Source organism: Triturus cristatus, chromosome 2_2 (assembly GCF_964204655.1).
Source record: "Triturus cristatus chromosome 2_2, aTriCri1.1, whole genome shotgun sequence".
In the NCBI taxonomy this organism is placed as follows: domain Eukaryota; kingdom Metazoa; phylum Chordata; class Amphibia; order Caudata; family Salamandridae; genus Triturus; species Triturus cristatus.
The window spans coordinates 685,752,535-685,776,445 of NC_140582.1; positions in this window are offsets into that span (position 1 = coordinate 685,752,535).

The window sequence follows — 23,911 nt, forward strand, 5'->3', positions numbered from 1 at the left end:
GAAGTCCAGTTTAAAGAATATCGATACAAAGCTTGATCACCTCTCTACCCGCCTCGATCAGGTAAAGCAATGGATAGACTCGCACATTACGCACCTTGACCAACTCGAGGCGAGAGTGTCAGACGCTGAAGATGCTGGTGCCTCTGGACAACAAAAGCTTCTAAAAATGGACAAAATCCCCAAAATCATATGTGCCAAAAATGAAGATTTGGAGGCGCGCTCCCAGAGGAACAACATTTGGGTCGCGGGTCTACCGGAATCCACCGCAATTGGGGAGATGGAGGAGTTTATTGAATTCCTGCTTCGGGACCTCTCCAACCCAGTTCTCTCCACATAATTTCTTGTGGAGCGCACACACAGGTCGCTAGGCCCCCGGCCCCCTCCCGGAGCACCTGCACGGCCAATAATTGGCCACTTGTTGAACTACCAGAACTGAGACTCCATTCTACGCAGGGCTTGGGAGCTGGGCGATGTTAACCATCAGGGCAACACGCTGTCCTTCTACCCAGACTTTACTCTGATGGTCCTGGTGGCCCACAGGGACTTTCTTACCGCCAAGCATATCCTGCAACAGCTCCATATATCCTATGCCATGCTCTACCCTTCGAAGCTTCAGATCAACTTTGGGGAAAATCCAAAATGTTTCACAGACACAAAGACCACTATGACATCTGCAAAACAACTGCAAAAATTCTCGCTGCGCAGCCATCGGTCCAACTCTGAAGAAGGCCGCATCAGTGACTATGACTGACCTCATGCATGCTTAGTTATTCTCTTTCACGATGCTCTTTAATGATCCATGTTGTTTATTCTTCAGTTCAATGACTGACTTCGTTTCATGCCTTCTACAGTACTTGGGCTCCGTATACTGTGCATGATATGGTATGCTTGGAAATTTGGGCCACAATGTTCCTCGGGCGTCACGGGTATCCCAGACAGCATGCTTACCTTTGCCTGCCCCTCTCACATCATGCATTTTTCCGAGGTGTCTTGACCCACCTCGTCTAGCGATGTAATTATCGCCCGCAATCTACTCCCCCCCGGGGTCTTAACAATGGGCAGCCATGTCTCGGCTTTCCAGGTCTGTGCTCCACTGCTTACTTGATGGCCCGTTCCCAGCTAGTGGAAGAGGTGTGGCACAGCGGCCAGGGTGCCTGACTCCGGACCACAGGGTTCACGGTTCGATCCCCGGTGCCGGCGGCAGATCAGCCCAGCACTATGTGACTCTGGACAATAGCTCGCTTAATCTTCCTGAGGGCCCCCAGCACCGGGAAACCACTTCGGAAGTAGCTGTGCGCTTTACAAGTTCAAGGTTATTATTATAGTGGTTCTTATGAAATGTCCTCACAAGCGCCACATGCCCGCATTAGCCTGCCTCCCGCTGAGCTCTGCCATGCTCGACCACCCCGCCTACATGGTTTGGGGGATCGTCTGTGCCCATGCACTCCGTAGGGATGATTCCCATTCTCGGACCTGCTTCTCCAAGTTTGGGTCCCCGGGGGAGGGAGGGGCTGGATGCTCCACCTAATTGGGGGGGTAGGAGTGGGTGGTGGGTGGGTTTGGGTTTTGTTACACAGGGCTCCATACTTGATGCCCTTTGCAAAAGGATTACACTGTTTTTTTTCTATTCAAAGATTGGCATGTTACAGCATTACGTGTTCTGCTGTGTTATGTTCATCGCTGCACTTGCATCTGACCCCCACTTCATGGACCGCTAACATTACACTACTCACCCTCCTCCTGTGGCCACAAGACTGTCGCAATGTTTTGGACCTGGAACATCAGGGGTCTGAATGATTACTGTAAGGCACGCCTCAGGCAAGCACAGCTCTTCAGGCACCAGGTTGACATTTGCTTACTTCCGGAGACACATCTCCTCCCTGCCACCTCCTCCAGGCTATCGTGGCATCACTGGAGCGACTCCTACTCCTCCTTCTACTCTAACTACTCCAGTTGGGTCTATCCTTTTCAGACATGGCCTTCCCTGACACAACACCCACTCTCATATCGACCAAGAGGGCCGCTACATGATCCTCGCTGGCACACACTACAGTCAACCGCTAATACTAGCGGCGGTTTACGGTCCTAATCTCGATGACCCTGACTTTCTCACACAAGTTTGGCAACTCATATATGCCCTGGGGCCAAATCCTCTAATCTGGGGGGGTGACTTCAATGTAGCTCCCATACAGGAGCTTGACTGCTCTGGAGACAGAACTCAGTATCCAAAGCTACCACTCTCCTTCACTCCATTTTGGTTAAACACTCCCTGCTGGACACCTGGTGGCATGCTCATCCCGGTAGATGTGAGGGGACCTGTGTCACGGGCGTGCGGGGTTCCTGGTCTCACATTGATCTCTGGATCACGACCCGAGACATAGCCTCCTGGACTACATCTGTACGTCACGAGGCGCGCTCTCTTTCCAACCATGCACATGTTCACATAAACCTGCGTCTCCCATTCACCCTTCATCATGCGTTTACATGGTGCCTCCCATCAAATGACCTCTGTGAAACCTCCTTTCATGAGGAGATACGCAGCTCCATCATTGCCTATTTCGAGCATAACGTGGGTTCCATCAATTCACCTTCAACCCTCTGGGAGGCTTTTAAGGTCGTGGGGAATGCATCGCCCGGGAATATGGGGTGCTGAAGTCCATCAGGGGCACCCTTGAACGGCTTGAAAGCAATCATAGGGCCATGGATCTTCAACACACTCAAGACCCCAACCCGGCTACACTTGCTCTAATCAGATCGAAACTCAATGTATTTCACGAGGAGGCTGACAGAGAGGTCGCATTTCTTAATAAAGAAGCTTGTGCTCGACGTTATGGCAAGGGCGATCGCCCCAGCAAGACCATGGCTACTCTTCTACGGAAGCCGCATGCTTCTTCTTATATCACGGCTTTGAGCGTGGACACCGTGGGCAGGACTACCTCCCCTACCGAGATCCTTGCCAGGATCTCAGCTTTTTACTCCCAACTATACCCTGCGGGAAGGTCGCCCCCGCTGGAAATGTTGGACTAATACTTCAACACAATTGAATACCACATTTAGAAAGTGGACATTTCTCTTGCTTATAACTCTGTGTGCTTTGTAGCTTGTCTCCAATACACCTCTGGGCTGGGTGACAGCTACACTTTGTGCATTCCTTCTAGACAGTGACAACAAGGATAGGTGTGTCTGAGTACCCATCTACATACATTTGCATTCTTATGGCCTTGCCTGGGCAGGATAGAAGGGAGGCGCTAACACTTCACTTGAATAGGCAGTGTCTTGTCCCCGCACAAAGGATTGATTACCCCTCACAGATAGCCTGGCAGACAGGACTGGGTTGGAAGGGATACTTGTGCACTTCAGCGAGCTGCTTTCAAGTCACACCCACATCAAAGGCAATTTTTAGTATAAGTACTGGTCCCTGACCCCATCAAATCAGACACTACTAGAATAGTAACTGAAGCTCTGTGAGTAGAACTGCTGTGCTTCTTAAAGGACTTAACTTGACTGCTGATCTGGAAGTCCTGCTTTTCTGTTTGTTGCCCTGCTGCCTGCTGCTTTTTGACTCTGTTGCAGGAGAACTGGACTCTGTCTTCACTCCAAGTGATCTGCAACGGCTTGTTGGATTGCCTCCTGTTGCTTAAGACTCAGGGATATCAAATTCTCTACTCCCTGCTCCTGTGCTTGGTTCACTGAAAGCTGCCTAGATACTTGCAGACTGGATTTTGATGCATCTCCTGTCTGCGTGTAGCAGAACCAGCACATCAACTCTGTTGCAGGAGTAAAATTGGCGCATTACCTCGGAACCAGACCTTTGCCTCCAGATGTTGATGCATCGGACAGTGTATCGTCACCACTGCAGCTTGGTGAGATCGGCGCATCCCTTTGAATGCATGGTGAAATCTGGTGCATCGTTTGATGCCTCGCGACTCCGGCACCCATCTTCGGAACTGACGCATCACCTTTAGTGCATGGAAAAGATTGATTCATCCTGCACCTCCTGGCCTCGACATTGACGCATCTTGCTGTTCGAAACCAGGAATGGTACTTTGTTCAGCGGGGCATGTGTGGGTCCTGAAGCCAACCGGTGCTCCATCGCCATGGTCCCAAACTTTGACTTTCTCCCGGTCCAGCGTGACCTGGAGTAACCTTTTTTGCTCTACTCATTTCTAAGCACTCAACTGCATTTATTCAGTTAAAATTCAATATCTCAACTTCAATACATTGAATTTTTTCATTTTGGTCTTGTTTTGTTCAGAATATATGGATCTATTTTTCAAAACCTGTGTGGAGTCTTTTTGTGGTGAATTTATTGTGCTACTATGTGAGTCTGAGTTGCACAAATACTTTACACATTGCCTCTTTAAATAGGCCTGACTGCTCTGTGCCAAGCTACCAGAGTGCGCACACAGGTTATCTTTTAGAGTGTATCTAGCTTACTGTGACTAGGATTGTGGTCCTAGTTGGACAGGGTGCAAACTTCTGCCAAATAGAGAGCCAATTTATAACACATAGCAAATATTAAATTCTAACATTGATTAATTGACAGAGAAGCAGTTGAAGTGAAAACCATGATGTAATTTCAGAGGTCTAAACTATGTTTGCTAAAAATGTGCAGATGCTGGACAGCTCTCTATGAAGGGTCACGTGTTCCAAATGAGATTGCTCAGGGAGAGATCTGATACTTTATAGTTTAACTGTCACTGCAGACTGCAGCAGTCACACGGTTTAGGATGGAGTATGAGCTAATGCCCACCCCAAGCCACAATATTTTTAGCTGAATCCTCAGTGTTGCCCCAGTGTAGGAGATCTTGAATTGTATGATCCTGGTCTCCAAAGTGGCAGACTCTTATACTTGAATCTGAAACTTAAGTTAAAAAACCCCAAGGGTGAAACTACAGCATTGTAGAACATCCATGACCATTATACATGTGGTCTGGTGCTTCTTTGGTCTTTTGTATCGCCCCCCCCACTTATTATCTTGGACCCTGTTGTGCTTGGAATCCCCTTAAGCTTTGAGATCACTGGCCTGTCAAGTTAATGCTTCTAGAATGATTCCTGTAGTGTTTATGCTTCATAAAATCCAAGAATCTAAAGTCAGCCACTGGAGCAGCAGCTTAAGCTGCTGAGTACTCTCAGGAGTCCTCCCCAGCCTTGCTCCAATTTAGGAAAGACACACCTCTAAACAATGTAACATCACAATGGAGCAACAGTCCAGTAGTGCTCCCAGATCCAGCTACATGGTCAATTGTTTGTTGACAGTTTTTGTGCACTTATTAGTGGACAGTGCTCCACTGATGGTCAGCTTGCTACATGCTACTCAAATACATTTGTCGGGTCGTGACGAAGAACTGTAGATTCTGATTTCAATTACAGTGTTCCTTCCTTCAGGGTCTCACAATTATGGGGTCGGTTTTTGAGATTCAAAGACTGCAGTGACCCCGAAAGAACATGAGTAAACCAAAAAGAAACAAATGTGGGTGCTGTACAATGAAGAATGTGGTGCAATGAGTAGAAAACTTAGGGAGCTAAATGTGTTGAGAAACAATGGTAGAACCCTTACTAAACCAAGAGAATGAAGTGATTATTCTAGCGGCTTGGTTTTGTAGACTTTGTCAAGTCTCAAGAGTGTTGAAAGGAGCTGCCCAGTCAAGCAGGGTCAGGGCATTGACCTTGCTGTGACAGGTACCAGAGGATTATCATTCATCATTTCTTAAATTTGTGCATCTTCATTGAGTTACAGCATTTTGCTTTTATTAATTAATAACTAATTAAAACATATAGACTAAAACACTTTCATGGAAATTCCTCCAGTGAATTTTGCTAGGCATAGAAAATCGCTGAGAATTACAAGAGTCCTGCAATTCAGCGTTCCCACTGAACTGCCAATAAAAATGGCACTCCGTTTTGGATAGGTGGGGCAGTTGTCCTGTACAGGAAGGCCTGGAAACACACATGGAAACGATAATAGATCTAAACTTAAATCAATTCTTGGGATGGTGTAGCTGCTGTATCTGGACCAGCGGTCAGATGGCACCTAGGGTAACCTACCATCCAAGGGCTTCTCTGAAACGTAGAAAGTCAAGATGGTATGGCTTTCTTAGATCCCAGTGTTTTTTTTAATGTTTTTATTTTTCTATTTATAGTCCTCAATGCTCTGCAGACATACCAGTGCCCACAAACAGTTTCCTGGTTAGCCACAGTATTTGTGCCCAAGATCATCTGGCACACAGGGAATCCCACTAACTCTTTTTAAAAACATTAAAAAAAAAATATTGTCCAAATAGAATTTAAGATGGCATAACGTGCATGGATCTCAGTAGGTTTTCTTTTTTTGCTAAAAAAGCTTCCTTCAAACCTGTCACCTATGCTGTCAAATCTAGATTCTTTCTAGTTACTTTTCCAGAACCAGTAGAGTTGTTGCAGGCCCAGCAGGAGAGATGCATGACCTCCTTCACTGTTTATACACAGCAGAATGAACGTCTTTTAAACATCTTATTCTGAATCTGCGCATAAACGGGAATGGGTTGGAATGAAAAAGTTGGGAAGAGACGGTTTACTGGTGTTGACTTCATGGCAATTTGGCAACCTCTTCTATCGTGCACCACTGTTCTTGTCTTTAATTGACAAATTACAGATTTTCAACCCTGTGGGCAAAAAATGATGTTCAGAATAATAGTGATGCCTTTAATTTATGTAATCTCTTAATTTACGACGTATATACATTTCCCCTTAATTATTGTTTTACTTCGACCCTTAATAAATACATGTATCTAATGAATATGGTTTGAGTTCTTGTGAAAAGCATTTGCAAGGGTATTGTTTACTTATGCGTCTTTTTATCGTGTGCTGGAACTGGTTCGGTTAATATTTGTTTACCTTAAATGCAGTTCTGTGCTTTGTGCAAAACATTTTGAGTCCAAGTTTTCAGCTCTCTGTTGATTTTACCAGGTTTCATCATCGGATAGTTTTCCATTCTATAGATTTATTTTAGTTCATCAAAGGTTCCTTTGCCACATTTGTGTTTTTTCAAATATGTTGCATTTTGCTGGTTTACCTTTCAAATTAATTATGTATGAGTACACTTTTGCCCATCAATATTACTTATGTGAGCTCTTCCCTTTCTTTCCTTAGGGACATTGATCAATTACTGAAGTGAGGCGACTACAGCAGCATCTCGTTTCCATCTCCTCAGTGACTACTGGCTAGGAATAGTCACAGGTAAAACCACTATCTCTTATTAATTGAAAAGACTGATTGCCTAGCCAAGCGTGGCTGAAATAGGGTTGGCATATTTATACATCTTTAGCTCAAGATGGCCGCCAAGATGGCTGAATTTCCATGTAATTATTATCAGTCTAACATATTGATAACAGTAGAACAACTTTAGTATCAATGGAGCCTATACTGAATGTGTGTTCAATGATACATCTTGAATATACCGCATGGCTGGAAGTGATGGCCATAAAAATGACCAAAATACACAATTTCCTGTCACATTTTATGTGACCTGGGGTCGACCGTTACCTAGGGAAATATACCACCCATTTGCCTTTGTGAAAACTAACAGCCCTTAAGAAAACTGCGGTTTCCCTTTAGTTTCATTTTTACAGTTTTATGTTGTGCAAACTCTGCTCGAAGGTATTGGAGCATTTTACATGAGTATCAGTTACATTACTCATGGTCAAATTATATGTTATGGCCGATTATTGCCCTGGACAAAACATTTTAAAACTGGTACATGTCAAGTCAATGTGATTCTCACATAATTATATTTTTCGTCGATTCCTGTCACCTGTGTTAGACGTACCCACATATTTGGACAACTGTTTTTCTCAGAAGAAATGCATGGTGGTAAGACTTTGCGATTGGCTGGAAGTTTTCTGTCACTCAAAAATGGGAACAAGCTTACACCATTTAATTTGTTCTTCAAGATCTGCTGGACATTCTGTGTAAGAAATTGTGCTGCGATCCCCACAAGTCACACCAGCCTCCATTCCCTGGGCCTTCGGTTATTAGAAATTCTCAAAGTTTATATGGTTTCTGTAGCTCTAATGCTGAAGCTATCCCCCATGGAAACTAAATTGAAATATTGCCTTATTTGCATATGTTTGCCATTGACTGGGGATTGTCCTTATGGAAATGTGCAGATCCACACAAGTTAAGCTCCCTCAATTTCTCTGTTAATCTTATTTCAGAAATGCTCAGGGATGGCAGGGCTACCTGTGTGTGAACCCGCCAACTCCAGACCTATGTACTGCAGTCATCCCTCAAGGAAAGTCAGAAGACATTTGAGTCCACATGTATCAAAATAGAATTTTGTGACTACTGGATAGCGGTTTTTACCGAATTGCTATTTGGTGATCGCAAAATGCGATGTATGTAAGGAATCACTAAAGATTTAGTGACTTCTTAAAATAACAAAATAGCGATTTTGCAAAGAAGTAATCACTATTAGGTAATATTACTCCATTCATTCCAATGGGCCTGAAGGCCCATAGCTGAGATTGGCTTTGCATTAACTAATTTGTGATTAGGTAATACAAAACCAGGGGTGCCCAGGGAGCCCAAAGCCCCCCCCCCCCCCCGAAGCAACCCAAAAAATGTCACATATAAAGCATACATATGCCCTAGGATCATGTGTGTGCCTCATTGCACTTTGAAAAATGCTTTTTTTGTGCATTTTCAAAAATTGCACATGGTTACCATTGACTTTGAGTCGATCGTAATAGTATTTCCTAAATGCAAAGTTGGCATTTAGAAAATCATTGGCACATGTGCTTAGAGAATCGCAAATTGAAATTTATGGTCACAATTTTAGGTAATTGCAAAGAATTGTGATGACCTAAAATTCACACTGCCAAAGCCCCTTATATATCTTGAAGGGCTATTTTGCATTCACAAATGGCTGAATTTAGTGATTTGCACCATTTGAAAATGCAAAATAGGATGATACATGTAGCCCATCGTGTTTTAAGGCAATGTTTCAGTGCTTATAGGGAAATCTGGCTTAAAATGTGCATGGATCCCTGGGCCCTCCTGAGCCTCTAGATGTGAGAAACACCAGAGGTTGGTAGGATTTCAAAGGTGCCGGCTGACCTCAAGTGTACACTACTGCCATTCCTCATTGGGGTAGATTTGACATGTGGCAGAGGATGAAATGTTAAACCCACAATCAGCCTCCTCAGGGGTTTAGAAAGAGCGTCTGGTTCCGGTGGATTGAGAGGTGCAGTGCAGTGCCATGAGAAGCCACTCACTCCCCAACCCATTCACAAAAAAATCAAACCAACGGTGTTTAGTAGGCTTTTAAGCATACAAAAAGTGATAGGGGAATGCTTGCAGTTTGTCTAGAAGCAGGCAATTGCTCAGCTTAGCATTCCAACTCTTCTTCTACCCACAATTCCATCTAAAATTAGGCCAGCTATAAGAAAGACAGCCTTTGTCCTCCTGCAATAGGAACAGTCAAGTCCTCACTACCAAACAAGGTCCATTCAGAACCAGAACAAAAGCAACCTAGGGCCAGTTACAGTGGCACAGAGAGCAGGGAACCCACATTTGACCTTCTGTGTTCTTATGTATCTTTAGATGTATTACTTTACTCCTAATTCATCCTCTCCAATGCACTACCCTATATCTCACCCCATACCTCTCTCAATATATCCACTGCCTAAATTATCTGACTCATGACAAACCTTATTCTACTACTCTCTCCAATGCACTACCCTATTTCTCACCCTATACATCTCTCAATAAATTATCTAGCTCCACTCTCTGACTACTGTTATCCCCAAAATAACCCTTTCTAGACTCTTCCATCCTCTACCCCCCCCTTTCATCATCTCAAACCTCATTTACTATTCAGATCGAACAAACAAGCCTTTCTCAACCCTTTCCTCTGACACCCCCACTCATCCTAAACCTGCTCCTGCTGATATGATCTTCAAACAAACTCCTTCTAGACCATTCCTTCTTCTATCCCTCCACTATCCTTTTCAATCCAGCTAATTGGCTCGCATGCATACCACTCTAATTAATTTAATATTTCCCTATACTAATTAATCGCAAATTGTGTTTGGCTTCCGGAGTAGCGTGCTTCTCCTCGAAAAGAACTTTGATGCCTCATCGGGGGTACCAAGTGTTGTGTAAATGGAAACTCCTCCCTCTTCTATCCCTCCACTATTCTTTTCAAACCAAATAACAGACTCACATGTCCACCACTCAAATAAATGTAATATTTCCCTTTACTAACTCACCACTAATCCTTTTTGGGTTCCCGGGTAGCGTACTACTCACTGAAAAGTGCTTCAATGCCGCATCAGGGGTAGTAAGCGTTTTATAAATGCAATTACAATTACAATTTGGGCACACCCTTGGCCATTTAGGCATTACAGCAAACACATAAAAGGTGATGAGGGGAATGCTTGCACTTTGTCTAACCACTGGCTTTCTGGACATCTGGCATGGGTCAGATTGGAACTTACCCTTCCTCATTCTAGCCACCTGTGTGGTAGAAAGACTGCCTGGTATAAGTGGTTAGGGAGGTGCATCCAGATGCCATGACGGCTGGCCCCATACGCATTCATACTTTTGGACACCAGTCTCTGGCATCTAACGGGTTTACTACCACGTATAGCAAGCAGATTGTGTTAAACACCATATGTGCCCCCAAACAGGGCAGTAATTGTTTGATGCATACTCGTGTGGAGTGATTCTGTTCGATGTCAGGATGGATTGGCCTGTTATCTATTTGATACTTTGATACAAACACATCCTGGATATTTTGTGAGTTTGGTCCCCCCCCCTCCCCCCCGGAAGATGCAGATGATGGCAGGATCCCCTAGTCTATGCATGGGGTGACAGAAATAATGGAAGGTGTCCAGTGGTATGATTGCTGTCTGATGCCAGGTATGGCACCCCTCTTTTTTTCTGAACACAATTCATGGTGCATAATGGACTTTCTTACCCCCAGTAATTTGCAAATTGGAGATAAACTTCCCATCTGCTCTCAGATTGTGCAGAGAGGCTATCTTAAGCCCAGGGTTCTGGTTGTGTGACCCATTGCAAGGAAAAGCCAGCCCCTGACCCATTTTATTTAAAAGTATTTTATAGTAGTGGTCAAGTGGACTTTTATCCCCACTAAGGGGGGCAGATTTGAGGGGTAAATGGCCTTGTTTTATAAGGGTATGTTGGGACAGAAAAGTCCATAGGCCTGCCCTGAGCGCCCAACTGTACTGTTGTCTGCATACCTAATGCTGATATTTTTTTCATAGGCGAACACAGATCATGCGGGTGTACCATGACATACTCCTATCTCACAGATTGCAGTCTTGATGGACTGGGAGGGGCACCCAAAGTGCTACCCTCATAGTGGGGTGAAGTCTATCTCTTTCACCAGGAGTTAAGCAGCACGGAAGAGACAGCATACCATATTGTGAAGAGAACCATTTTACACTATGGAGTGAGGCTTACAGGCTCAATCACCTTTTCAAAAGTTCAGCTGTTCTGTCCTTAACTCACCCTCAGCCTACATCAGTTAGATGTGGAGTGCTGCATAGCCCAGGAATAGCAACTCTGTTTTAGCTGAATGTGTGCCTGGAAAGGGTACAGTACAGTGCGGTACATGGGTGGTTACTACATGTTCTGGGTGTATGTAGGCCTGAAAGGAATACATTACATGAGAGATGTAGCGCTGTGCAGTGCATTCACAGGGCCCACATATGCTGGGTGTATGTGCTTGGATGAAGTAAAATACATTAAGGGAGAAGAGTTGTGTAGGGCACACAATGTGAGCGTGTTTGCTGGCAGTGCATGTGATGGCATAAAATGCCATCACATGTGATTTGAAAGAGCGCACCCTGATTAAATATAGAAAACCTTCAGTGCTGAACAGTGGGTACAGAGTGTGTGTGTGTGTGGGGTGTGTGCATGTGTGTGTGTGTGTGTGCATGTGTACTGAATGCATGTGTACATGTAAGGCTACAATGCATAGAAATATTAGTGCTGAATAGAAAATGTGCTATGAATGTACACTGAGTGAATATACCTCCAATAGTACATTGTATGAATTGGTTCCATTTTGGAAAGCCCAGACCTGTCTGGTAAAGACATAAGGAGGAGAGGAATCCCCACAGATATTTTTGTTTATTGTTGCACTCCCGTGTGCTGGGCGGGGTTACAATGAAGGGAAAGAAGATATTCTCTTTACATCTCAAATGACTGCTCTTAAATTCAGTGATAGATAACAAGGACGGGCCTGGATATATCTCAGGAAGGGAAATGGGGTTGATAAGAGAATCATAAAAGTAGGCCTGGGGGTCTGGGATTAACTTTTTGATTCACATATCACAGTGGCTAACATCCAGGTGTAAACTCTGGTCACTCCCATGAATAATGTTGTGAACAATCCACTTCGGAGTGGTGCCTACTGTGAAAGAGCTCTCTTATGAAGGAAGATGAAGAGAAGTGCCCACTTCAAAAGAATCAGAACCCCAAGATAAAACTTCAAAGACCATGACCCTATATTACATCCGGTGTCGGGATAACAACTAGAAGAAAGGGGGGGTTGAGTCCCTCAAAACATTTCATCTGTGGAGCAGCCAGGCTGTGTGAGAAGGGGAAGCTCTACAAGACTTCTGCCTGTGACCAGGACTGGGAGTCAAGTCCTGATAGTCTCCCTTCTGGGTGAGAGGACATCATCCTGCAAACCCAAGACCAATCGCACTGGAGCGTGTAGCACTAGCACCTGCCTGCTTGCTAAGATCAGTGTGCCATGTGAGGATGAGTAAAGTGTTGGAAGGAGCAAAGTCCAGTGTGGAGCCCTACCATGAGGGCTCCCTGTGTGAGGTAAGAGGATTTGGATGATATTCGATCGATCCTTCACCTGATTGCAAGATTTTTTTGTGGACCCTTGTATGCCAGGAGAGAGCCCCAATAGACTGAGCCATGTGTTGAGAGCTGTGCGGGTCTTGCTGCATCCATACCGCCACTCTGTGGTGGCCTCCTATGACAGAGGGGGCCACCGGTACTGTGCCATCCCAAGGAGTGCCAAGACTTGTGATTGTCTGGGCTGGGGCGAATATGCTGAAAGAGCCTGCACAGATATCACCATGCAATGTGGCAACTCCATATCATATGCCAGAAAGTGTTGCTGGTAGCAATGTTGTCAAAGCATTCGGGTTGGCGCCTGAAGGAGAAACTGAGGCTATGACTCATGGGTTGGACCCACGTTGTGAGGGAACTGCTCCCAAATGGCAGCGGAGACACCGTGGACAATTATGCATACTCACTGGCTCAAGTTGGGAGCTGAAGAAAGAATTCCCTACCCCACTTGAACAAAGCCAACGTACAGTTTCTTTGCGAGCAGGAAGCTGCTCCGAATTCTGAGACACCTTCGGTAGTGTCACTTCAGAGAGAGGGCATGTGCTGCCGGGTGCTGCCATGCAGGTTGTGAGCAGCCCGACCTCTCTAATTTGAGCAGGACTCATGGGCACACGTTGGAAGGCATCTGTGGCATCACTGAAGTCATCTTTGCTGCAAGAGCAGATAAAACAATAACTGGCCCAGTTAGGCCCTGTGGAAACCTGCTGCAAACTGTGCTGTGCCACCATAGACACTTTTGACTAAGTTCCGAGAAGGTCAAGAGAGAGAACTCTTAAGAATGGACTAATAGTTTATATTCTCTGATGCAGCCATCAGTGAATAACCCTGAACACATTATATGAAGGAGGGTGGGCCAGGGATTCGCCTGAAAACTACTAGAGCCCCAACCTCCAGGGAGATTGTGTTGTTGCATTTGAATGTCAGATTTTTTGCATGTGTAGAGTTAGAAGTAAAATACTGCTTTTTCTTATAAAAGCAAGTATTTGGCTGGACACTCACCTGTATTTACATCCCCTTCCGAGGGAGTCCTGACTGCTTGGCCACAGCTACCACTGAGAGTCAAGTGCAGAAGGGGCATTTGGCCCAGTTCCGAGGATCCATAATAGGTCAGGCCCCGGGACACCAAGAGGAAAAGACCACAACCAACACAGTTGGGCCCTGTAACAGCTGAGTTGCTCCTCTGTAAAACTAAATAAATAAATAAACTGCTTGATTGTACAGAAGGTGAATCCCTGCTTGGCAAACCCACTCCTTTATTAAGGAAAGGTACCATTTGAAAGGGGAGAGTCTCCTCTTTCCAACTGTACTTCTCCTGCTGTAATTGGTGGTCGGGATGAGCTGTATAGGTCACATTGTGAAAGCAAGAGGAGGCAAAAGGATCTATCTTCTTTCACTTTTAGTTGTGATGACATCAGTGATCCATGTCTGCAGAAAGTAACTGACAAAATAGCCTTCCCATGCTGCAGGTGGTGCTCTTCCCCAGCGTCTAGTGTTGGGGGCCTGTAAAGGAAGCCCTTTGGTACAATAATTGGTAGGTTTTCCTACAATAGGTGCAAGGATATGACTTCTACAACGTTTGCACTTTAACAGCAGTGGATGGAAATAGTGATTGCATCTTCTGCATGTAAGGGTTTAAAATAATCTTCAAAAAAGCAGTTCTCATCCTACTTTTAAACAAAAATCAAGTCAGAAGGACCGCCTTCCCAACAAAAGTGGCAGACTATGGAACACTATGCCAACACCTAATCCATCCATTACTCCTCCTCAAGGAAACTGCTAAAAGCCTAGCTAATACTAATAATAGCAGTGAGACTCTCTCTGTTTCTCTGCCTCTTGCTGACCCTATGCTTCCATGAAATAATCCACGCTGCCGCAAGAGCCGCCTTAACTGAACAGCTATAAGGAAGGAACATAAAACTACCTTGTTGAATCCAATCCCACATCCCATAACTAACACCACCAAACAAACAAAAATCAAGACACAGAAATGTGTATCTGCAGTGAGCTCCCTGGAGGATTAAAGGGAAGGGACGTCTCTACATGATGGCCACCCATGCGAGACTTGCTTCCTGAGGCACATGGTGGGCATGCAGTTAACGGTAATACAAACCAATGCACATTGGTGAACTACTCTGATCTTGTGGTTGCAAGCGGTTGATGTGCATAAGCAACACATCTAACTCCCACCCTATAGGAAACACTTGACAGTACGTTGAGCTGGGTTTGCTATTGGGAGGTGGAAGGCGGCATCGGTCTACCCGTTGTAGCATTCCCATACTCTCAACACATCACAACATACTTTTCTTCGGCCACCACAGCTCAAATATGCCATATTCTTTGTTACCTCAGGCCTGGCAATAAGTTTATGTTTGTAGGGGAGATTTAGTGATTTGCCCAGAAGCACGGGATGTTGCGCCGACCCCAAGGCTTGAACCTGGATCCCCAGCTCCCCAGTCAGCAGCTCTGGCCGCTGCGCCAAATCCTCTCCCAGCTGCACTGACTGTACAGAAATATGCACCGAATATCAATTGCGTCAGTACTACTGATGCTAACGACACTAGTCAAATGGTAAAAGACGCCAGTAAGCATGTTAATCCTCAGTTCCTGGACTTGAAGGTATCCTCAACCAAACAGCACTGCAAATCCATTACTACCGGCATGGAAGCGCTATACACATTATTTAACGTAAAATAAAATACCTGTTCAACTAAAGGCGAATGAAATTAATTACAGTTTGCAGAACATTCAAATGGATCACAAAAGTGTTTTCAGGAATCGGGTAGTGATATTGAAATATACAAGATGACCGGCACCGTTCACCCAAAATAATCTAAATTCTTTTGAAATTAGGTCTATATTTCCACTTCCGCTGATTTGAATAATTTATTGAAAAAATAAGAAAATAAATGAGCAGTTGAAAAAAATGCTTTTTAAAATCATGTTTTTCATTAATTGTAGCAGTTGACATGACCTGTGATACAAAACTTGAATGTAAGTTTTCTCTTCGCACCCCCAAAGGGATGTCTTGGTGATAGATAAAGTAACACCCAGCAGTTGGTACAAAGAATCATCTGTAAGATGAAAACCTAATCAGTTTCATTTCTGAGCCTGCGGGTAATGGACGCTAAGAATAGATCAAATGTGTGTCGAAACGCAGAAATCATTCTGCTTTAGTTCATATAAATCAAGATGCCCACAGGTGATACCGGAAAATAACATTACCACCTAGTGTTCAGACTACTTAGGCCTGATTTATGAAGAAAGCCTCTGTACAAAGGATCTCGAGACTGAAGAAGGCTGAATGCAAGAAATCGATGCTGCAGAAAACCCAGCCGCAGAAAATGCTTGGAGCGTCCTGACTCCCGCGCTGGAGACGACTCTTCTTTTATGTATGAAGGAGACGCTCCAAACTTAAACCCTTCCAAACACACATTTGTATTTCTATGATTCCCGTCCTTCCACATTTAATACTGCCGGACAGCAGCCCCAATCCGCCAAAGTGTGTCAATAACCATCATAAATGGACACTTGGAAAAAGGTCAGGATGGGGCTGTAGACTTTAGTATGACGTTTTTTATTTGTAAAGCGTATATTCACCCTGTAGGGTATAAAGTCGCTGGAATATCAGATGTTTAATATTGGGTAGTGTGCTTCACACAAAGTGTGCAGGTTTCTACACACTAAGCTTAATATTGCACATTAGCCATCTCAATGGTTCTCGTTTGATCGACCTGGGAAGGGTGAAATGCTGAGTTGACCTGCCTGGATTCGGACAGGTGGCCATAAGGATCAAAAACAGATTATTTGGAGAGGGTCCTTTAGTCCACTGAGCCACAGTTATGGCGCTGGCAAAATGTTCTATGAGATAATGTGTGATCTGCATGCAGGTATATATCTGAATGCTGACAAGTAGAGGTTAACACAATTACTCGACAAAAGATTCCTGTTCTTAAATTAGCTGCGAGATTCTGTTGGTAACACTTCATCACAGGGATGGGCACATGTAGAGCAACTGGTGGGCTACCAGGTAGTGCACTGACATAGTCAAGCCAGAGCTCAATGCTGTTCTCACCACAATGAATGGCAATTTTATCGTGTGAGAAATATGAAACTTTCTTTTTTGCATCAAAAGCTTGGCAAGGACGTCTCCTCATCACTGAACTAAGATTTGCCCCATGAATCACGTCAACGTAAAAAATTACAACTACGTTTTTTTTATTTTAATGGCGGTGGGAGATTATTCTCACTGAGGAAGCAGCTAAATGTAGCTCTGAGTAGATCTAGTCACTTGGCCACAAATGTTGACAACTGCTGTAGTTCCCATGAGCTGCAAGTAGTTGTCCTACATGTATTCCTTGCAGAAGACATTAATCTAGGGTTAGATCATTTTGACTGTGAAAGAATACTATAATGTAGAGTTATTTCATCAGCATATGATTGACACTCAACTGTGTAGTCTGCAATGAGGTTGTAACAGCAGGCTACGTATTCATTGCACAGTGCAGGTTTCTATGTGGAGCAGTGCAGGATCCCATAGGATACAGCGACTTCATCAGAAAGAAATGGGCTTAAATTGTCACGCTGAATGTTACCCAGTAGCAAGGAGATAGACTACCTTGAGGGGCAGATATCTACATTTACCATCGTGTGAAGCCTGGGAAACAGAGTATGATGTTCCATACTGTCGATATAGAATATTATCCTACATAATGTCGAGTGCATCATTAGTGCTGTCTGACCATTATCAACAAACCTCAAGGTATTATCCTGGAAGTGTACCAGGATTACCTCCATATTGTGCTGTGGCCTAAAGCTAGGCTGCAAAGTAGAAAGACAGTGGTGTTGGCCAAGTAAGAGCTGTAATTTGTCAATTACTACCTTTTCTGCTGAATTCACTAAAGTTGGCATGGTGGTGGTGGAACTATAGTTCTTTTTATTGTTTGCATCTTTCTATTTAATTATTTGTTGTTTTGATGAAACTTCCCGCCATTCTTTAGAATTGGTTTTTGACATTCAATTGGAGTCTGACAGAGGAGATTTTGCCAAATATGTGGTGCAAACCTAGTTAGTAAGCAGTTTGGGGCTGTATATTCTACAGGGGTTCTCCTGTAGAGCTTTACAATTGAACGTAGAAGAACTGAAAAGTACCTTACCAATGGTATCATAGACAAAAGATGATGCTTGATGCAGAGGATGAACACAGTGAAGTACGCATGCACACTTATTTAGACAAGAGTAGTAACCTATGCTGCTTCCTGAAGGCAAGTGTTGGCTATGTTGGCTATGTTGAGAAAGAGGATAAAAATAATTTGAGTAATTGTAACAAAGGCATGCTAGTAAATGTAGTCCAAATGCATATAGAGGTATTTTAAGCTAGTAATGTTGCAATAGTATAACAACAAAAAGTAGGCGGACATGTACCAGTGGCAGTCCACTTGTGGAAATGTGCCTTTTAATGAGCACACCGGTGCAGGGGTCACCCTTATCTTGTCCAAAGGTCCATAGACCAACAAAATATAGATTGGCACTGAAGCTGGATTTCAAATAACAAGTTTATTAATCAGTCATGAGTGGGACTACATCCACACAGCACTCTCAAGTGCTGCCTGATGTAGTACACTGAATACAGAGACCATGGTGCTGATATACAGAGTTTGTTGCAAAGTAAGTATGTAGTTACAACTAGAAGGTACAGGCCTACACAGAAATAACTACCGACAAACATTGGCAGATGGGAGATCACTTAGTCAGCAAAATGGGAGGGGGAACAGAACTGTTTACTACAGCAAGAAACAGTTGACAGTTACATCTTTAACCAGGTGCAATATAGCAGCTACAACCCTTTTCTTAGCATATATACTGCTTTGGCTCAGTACAGAAGGAGTTAACTAATTTGATGACTCAAGCAGAATAGAAGGGCAAGCAACAGTGAAGAGGGAAGAATTACATAGCTAATAAAATGGATGTGTTAGACCTGGCACCACTGGCGTGAGTCTCCCTTCCATTTTTTCGCTGTGCCTCCTCTGTTTTTTCTGATGTTAGATGCTCTGGGCGCTGCACCACTGCCATTCAGTGCCGCAGCGCGGATGCTCCCTGTGTAAAGATGACATATGAATTGATGTATCCCTGATTGGCTTATTTGGTCTACCTAGTAATGTGGCCGGTGTGTGCCCAGGGCTGGTAAACCAAATGCTGCTGGTGGGCCTGCAGCGCTGGTTTGCGCCACCCACGGAAGCAGCTTGTAAAGTGTGTCTCAGACCTGCCACTGCAGTGTCTGTGTGCAGTCCAGAACTGCCATCTTGGCTGCGAAGTGCACCCACTTCCCAGCCCCTGAACTTTCCCTTGGCATCATGCAAGCCACCCCTATGGTAGGGTGCATTGTATGTGTAAGGTAGGACATTCTCTGATGTGTGTAGCATGTCCTGGTAGTGAATTACACCCAATTTAGTTTTTCACTACTGCAAGGCTACCTGTTCTCCATAGGCCAGAATGGGAGGTTTGGCTATTACATTCTATAGTCCTAACTGACCCATAGAACATGGTAGAAAAACGAATTTAGTATGCCTGAGCTCAGAATATCAAAATACATCTTTTAGTGAAGTTTATTTTTATATCCTGTGTTTGAAAATACCACTTTTAGAAAGTAGGTATTTTCTTGCCTAAGCCTTCCAGTGTGCTCTGCTGTTATGTGTATTGGCTGTCTGGTTTTGGAGGGACAGGGCAAGCTGAGTCAGACTTGGGTTGAATAGAGAGATCTGCATTGGAGTATGGGGAGGGGTAGCTCCTGGACCTGAATAGGGTTGTGCCTGGCAAGGTGAATGCTGGCTCCACCTCCCACTGTGCGTCTGATGGCAGACCCCCTCTTTCTGAAAGGAAGGATGCAGCCTGGTAAACAAAGTGCTCCAGGGCTGGGCAGAACTGGTTCTGGCTGGGTTCAGTGACTTGTAGCTTCTGAGAACAAAGACTTTTGGGGTATAAATATCTGTGCTGAGACCCCTATAAATTGTTTTGCCCCTGGATCTCAAGACCAACCTCTGTCCGTTGAACTGAAGGAAAACTGCAGGAGAGGATTGTCCTTGTGCTGTGTGCTGTTCCCTAGATTGGCCTGCAGTAGTTGTCATTGGACTGGAAAGAATAGGGAAAAGGAGCTGTAAGAGAACTTTTTAATCTTGAACCTGCAATCACCCAAGGGCTAGAGAGAGAACTAGCCTCCTGACTGAACTCTCAGGCCCAGTAGACTTCATTTCATCGCTATCGCCCGTTTGGAGCCGCCACAGCCGAGGAGCGTCAAGAAATCCGCCGCACGGCTGCCACTGAGTGCTCGCTGACCAAATCACCCCGCACGTTTGCGGGCCTCGAAATCATCGTTATCGCCCGATTGCGAGCCGCCGCAGCCAAAGAGCGCTCAAAAATCCATCGCGCTGCTGCCGCTGAGTGCTTGCTGACCTGATCATCGCTCTGCACGTTTGCGGGCCTCGAAACCATTGATAAGGTCAGTTTGCGAGCTGCCGCGACCAAGAGCGTGAGGAAAAACATTGCTATCACGCCGTAGCAGCATTTTGTGGATTATTGACACCAACATCCAGGAACTGTGAGTAAAAGGGTCGTAGAGACCACTGCCCTGAATTCAACTTTGCATCCCCCATTGGAACTATTTTTGCAGCATCAATAGAGTATTATTTTTGTACAGTATTGTGGCTTCCTCGTTATTTGGTCTTGTGATAAGCCTATATATAAAGATAACTATTTATGATAACTACCTGTGTTGTGTCCCTTTGTAGTGTTCCTCACTATATTGCTGTGTATGGTCATAGATGCTTAACACACTGCCTCTGAGATTAGCCTAACTGCTCGTGCTACGTTACCACAGGGTGGAGCAGGGGTTGTCAAAGGGGTGCAGCCCTTCACTCTGACTTAGAAAGAAGGGTCCCTGCTTGGACAGTGGCCATCCACTGCCAACCAGAGACCCCAATTTCTAACAGGATGCCACAAAGAAGATGGCTTCAGCTTATGCTAACGGAAATTATTTCCGATTTCCACACACTCAAAAGTCAAAATACACCCAAATGCGGGAAATTAATCAACGTTTCCCCAATAAAAAGAATGCAATTTTGACAGGTACAGGAAAGAACTAATGGAAAGCGGTAGGCATGGTCTGAGCCCCCGGAGTAGATACAGCATGCCTCACAGAGCAGCACGTCCGTGCTGCTAGCTCGACTTAGAAATTGAGTTGCCTAATGTCATCTCAGGGCGGGGTCTCTGGGACACACAGTGGCAAGTGCCACAAAGCTCTTCTAGTGAGAGTAAGAATAGGGGCTCTTGTAACCTGTGATCAAGGTACAGAATCTGCAACAGAAAGTGTGTCTTAAGCAAGTCAGCTCAACTCTCTGAAGGACGTGGGCAAGCAGTCAAAGCCTAACTCAAGTGAGGGTTGTTGGGTATGTCTAAGTACCATACAATTTTTGTTGAAATAAAATATGAATGTCCAGGTAATTTACTAATCAATTTTAATGATATCTGATTATTTTGTTGCTAATAAAGTAGGTTTCTTAACGTTGGAGCATAAACAAGACAAAGATAAAACAAAGCTAAATGGAATAAATGCAATAAAAATTAAAACAAGAAATTGGTTCACATTTTCCTAATAAAACCAACCTCAATTTTTTTAAAGCAACCCCACAGGCCATTTTATTTTTCAATTAAGATCTCAGTGTTGTCTTTCAAAAATGAATTAAATAAGAGTGCTTGTAAAGGGACGTTTCTGACACAAATGTCTTAGTAAGGACAGTTGCACATGATTTGGGATCCGCACAGAGCAGGTGCGTTAGCACAGAATCTGGGCTTAGCAATTTGTTTGACTTTTGGCTTGCAAAATGTTACTCTATCGGGACATGATAATGAGGCTCACATTATCAAATCGTTTGCAATAAATCATGGTAGTAATTGATGGTATTATTTGTTCTTCCACACTGACCAAGTGTTGCTGTAAAAAAGCTTCAGACCCAATCAAACGCCAATATAAAGCGCCTGAAATATTTATGTACCACGTATCCACAAGATATACGGTACCATAATCTATTGGTTTAGCTGTCAGCGGTAGCCTCTTTCGGATTATCCTACAAGCACTCTTTTGCTCTTAACTTTTTTCTAGCGATTGCTTATTTGTAACCGGTTTACAATTGACATAGATCATCTCCGAATCAGCAGATATATAATTAGGGGTGGGCGGAATTTGCGTAATCGCATTACGCAAATCTCCGTGAAACGTAAAAAAATCTCCGCGAACCTGCAGAAATTCCGCGAACACGCGGAATTGCTTGTTCGCGATGCTTTTTTCCTGTTCACAATCGCTGTTTGCATGCTCGGGGAGAAATATCTCGCGAACACGCATTTTGAGAACGCGAACAAGCAAAAATTTCACGAAGTCGCGGAAAGCGGAATTTTGGGCAATTTCGCGTTCTTCGCAGAACGCGAAATTACCCAAATTCCGCAAATTCCGCGAACGGAATGGAATTTACTGCCCAGGCCTATATATAATGTGCTGCTAAGGCTAAAGATAGTTCAATCTTAGTTGACTAACATTCATCATTGAACTCCTTTTATCTGTATATATCACCAGTGTTTATGTGGTGTTTTGAAGTTGTCAAATAAAACAATGCCTTTGCTAAAACTTGTTCGTACAATGCTATTACTCTTCTTTCGATGTCTCCCCTACATGTCCGCAGATCTTCAAAATCTTTACATATTGGCATATTGCTCTCATAAGTAAAGCAAGACTTTGAGTTTTCAGCTCTTCATTGAACTGCCGTTCTTTTATTATTCGTAAGGTTTTCCAGTTGGCACAAGTTGACAAATCTTACCCTGTCCCCTTGAATGGCGAAATTTGAATAATGCAGGGGTAAAAAGAGCAAATATGGGATAATATCTTTCCAAGCATGGTCTTTTTTCATATCCATAAAAGTTTCCATTCTTTGACATTCACCAAAATAATGTCAACGTAACTGTGCAAAATCGTCAAACTGTGCTAACAGTGTAGGCAAATAAAAAATGCAAATTTCTAACTGTTGAGATACATCTATAATTTGACTTCTCACTTAAGGGAGAACGAGCCAACAGCAGTAATGAAATATATTTCTCCAGTCCACCATATCCGATTTCCATAATAACATTTCCTTTCATATCTTTGACAGGACATATATTGAAGTTCAAGTTGCCCCATATTAATATGATATAATGTGTCAAATCATTAATGGTTGACCTGTTTTACGAGACAGACTCTTCGACGGCTGCTAAGACAGATCTATGTGTTGTGATTTATGTAACTCTCATGTTATATGCTTATGTTGTAAAGTAATGTTCCGCTGTACTCTCATACAGTTTTCCTGTTGTTATTAAGAACAGTATAGTTGGGTATCCTCTTGTTATTCCTTTTCCCTTTGGTCATTACCTCCCCTCGTGTTTGTTTTCTATGGAAGATTCATGTATTTGTCCAGGTTGTACGCTGGTTTGGCAGCTGAAGGATGTGTCGGTCGAAGGTTGTGTAGTATGGAGAACTAAGTCTCTCTCAAGATCCATACAGTTCTTCTTCATTACAACACCAGCAACGATTTTTTGAACTCAGCTGAGTAGGGGGAAGCAACACAACCTCACACAGGTTTAGAAAAATAGAGAATTTTCACGGGAGTAAAACAAGACCAAAAAGATAAAAATTCAATCAGTAGAAGTCAAGATATGAATTTTTGAAGAATAAATGCAAACAGTGTTTTGAAGTCAATTGCACTGAAAGGTTACTTGAGGTCATGAGGAGTTCAGGCCAATCACAATGGAGGGTAGGCTGGCTTCGAGAATCATGTAGGTCATTCTGAAAAAGCACCTGTAATGGAGCAAAGCGTTGGCGCTGAGGGCACGAAGGGTTGATCTTTGTCCACTCAGTTGGGTCGCTACGTTGTCGTCGAACTCCAGGAAATGCGTCCTTGTTGAGCCACGCAGAGCATCATCATTTGACCATGCAGGCTGTAGAACTTCTGTTGTCGAA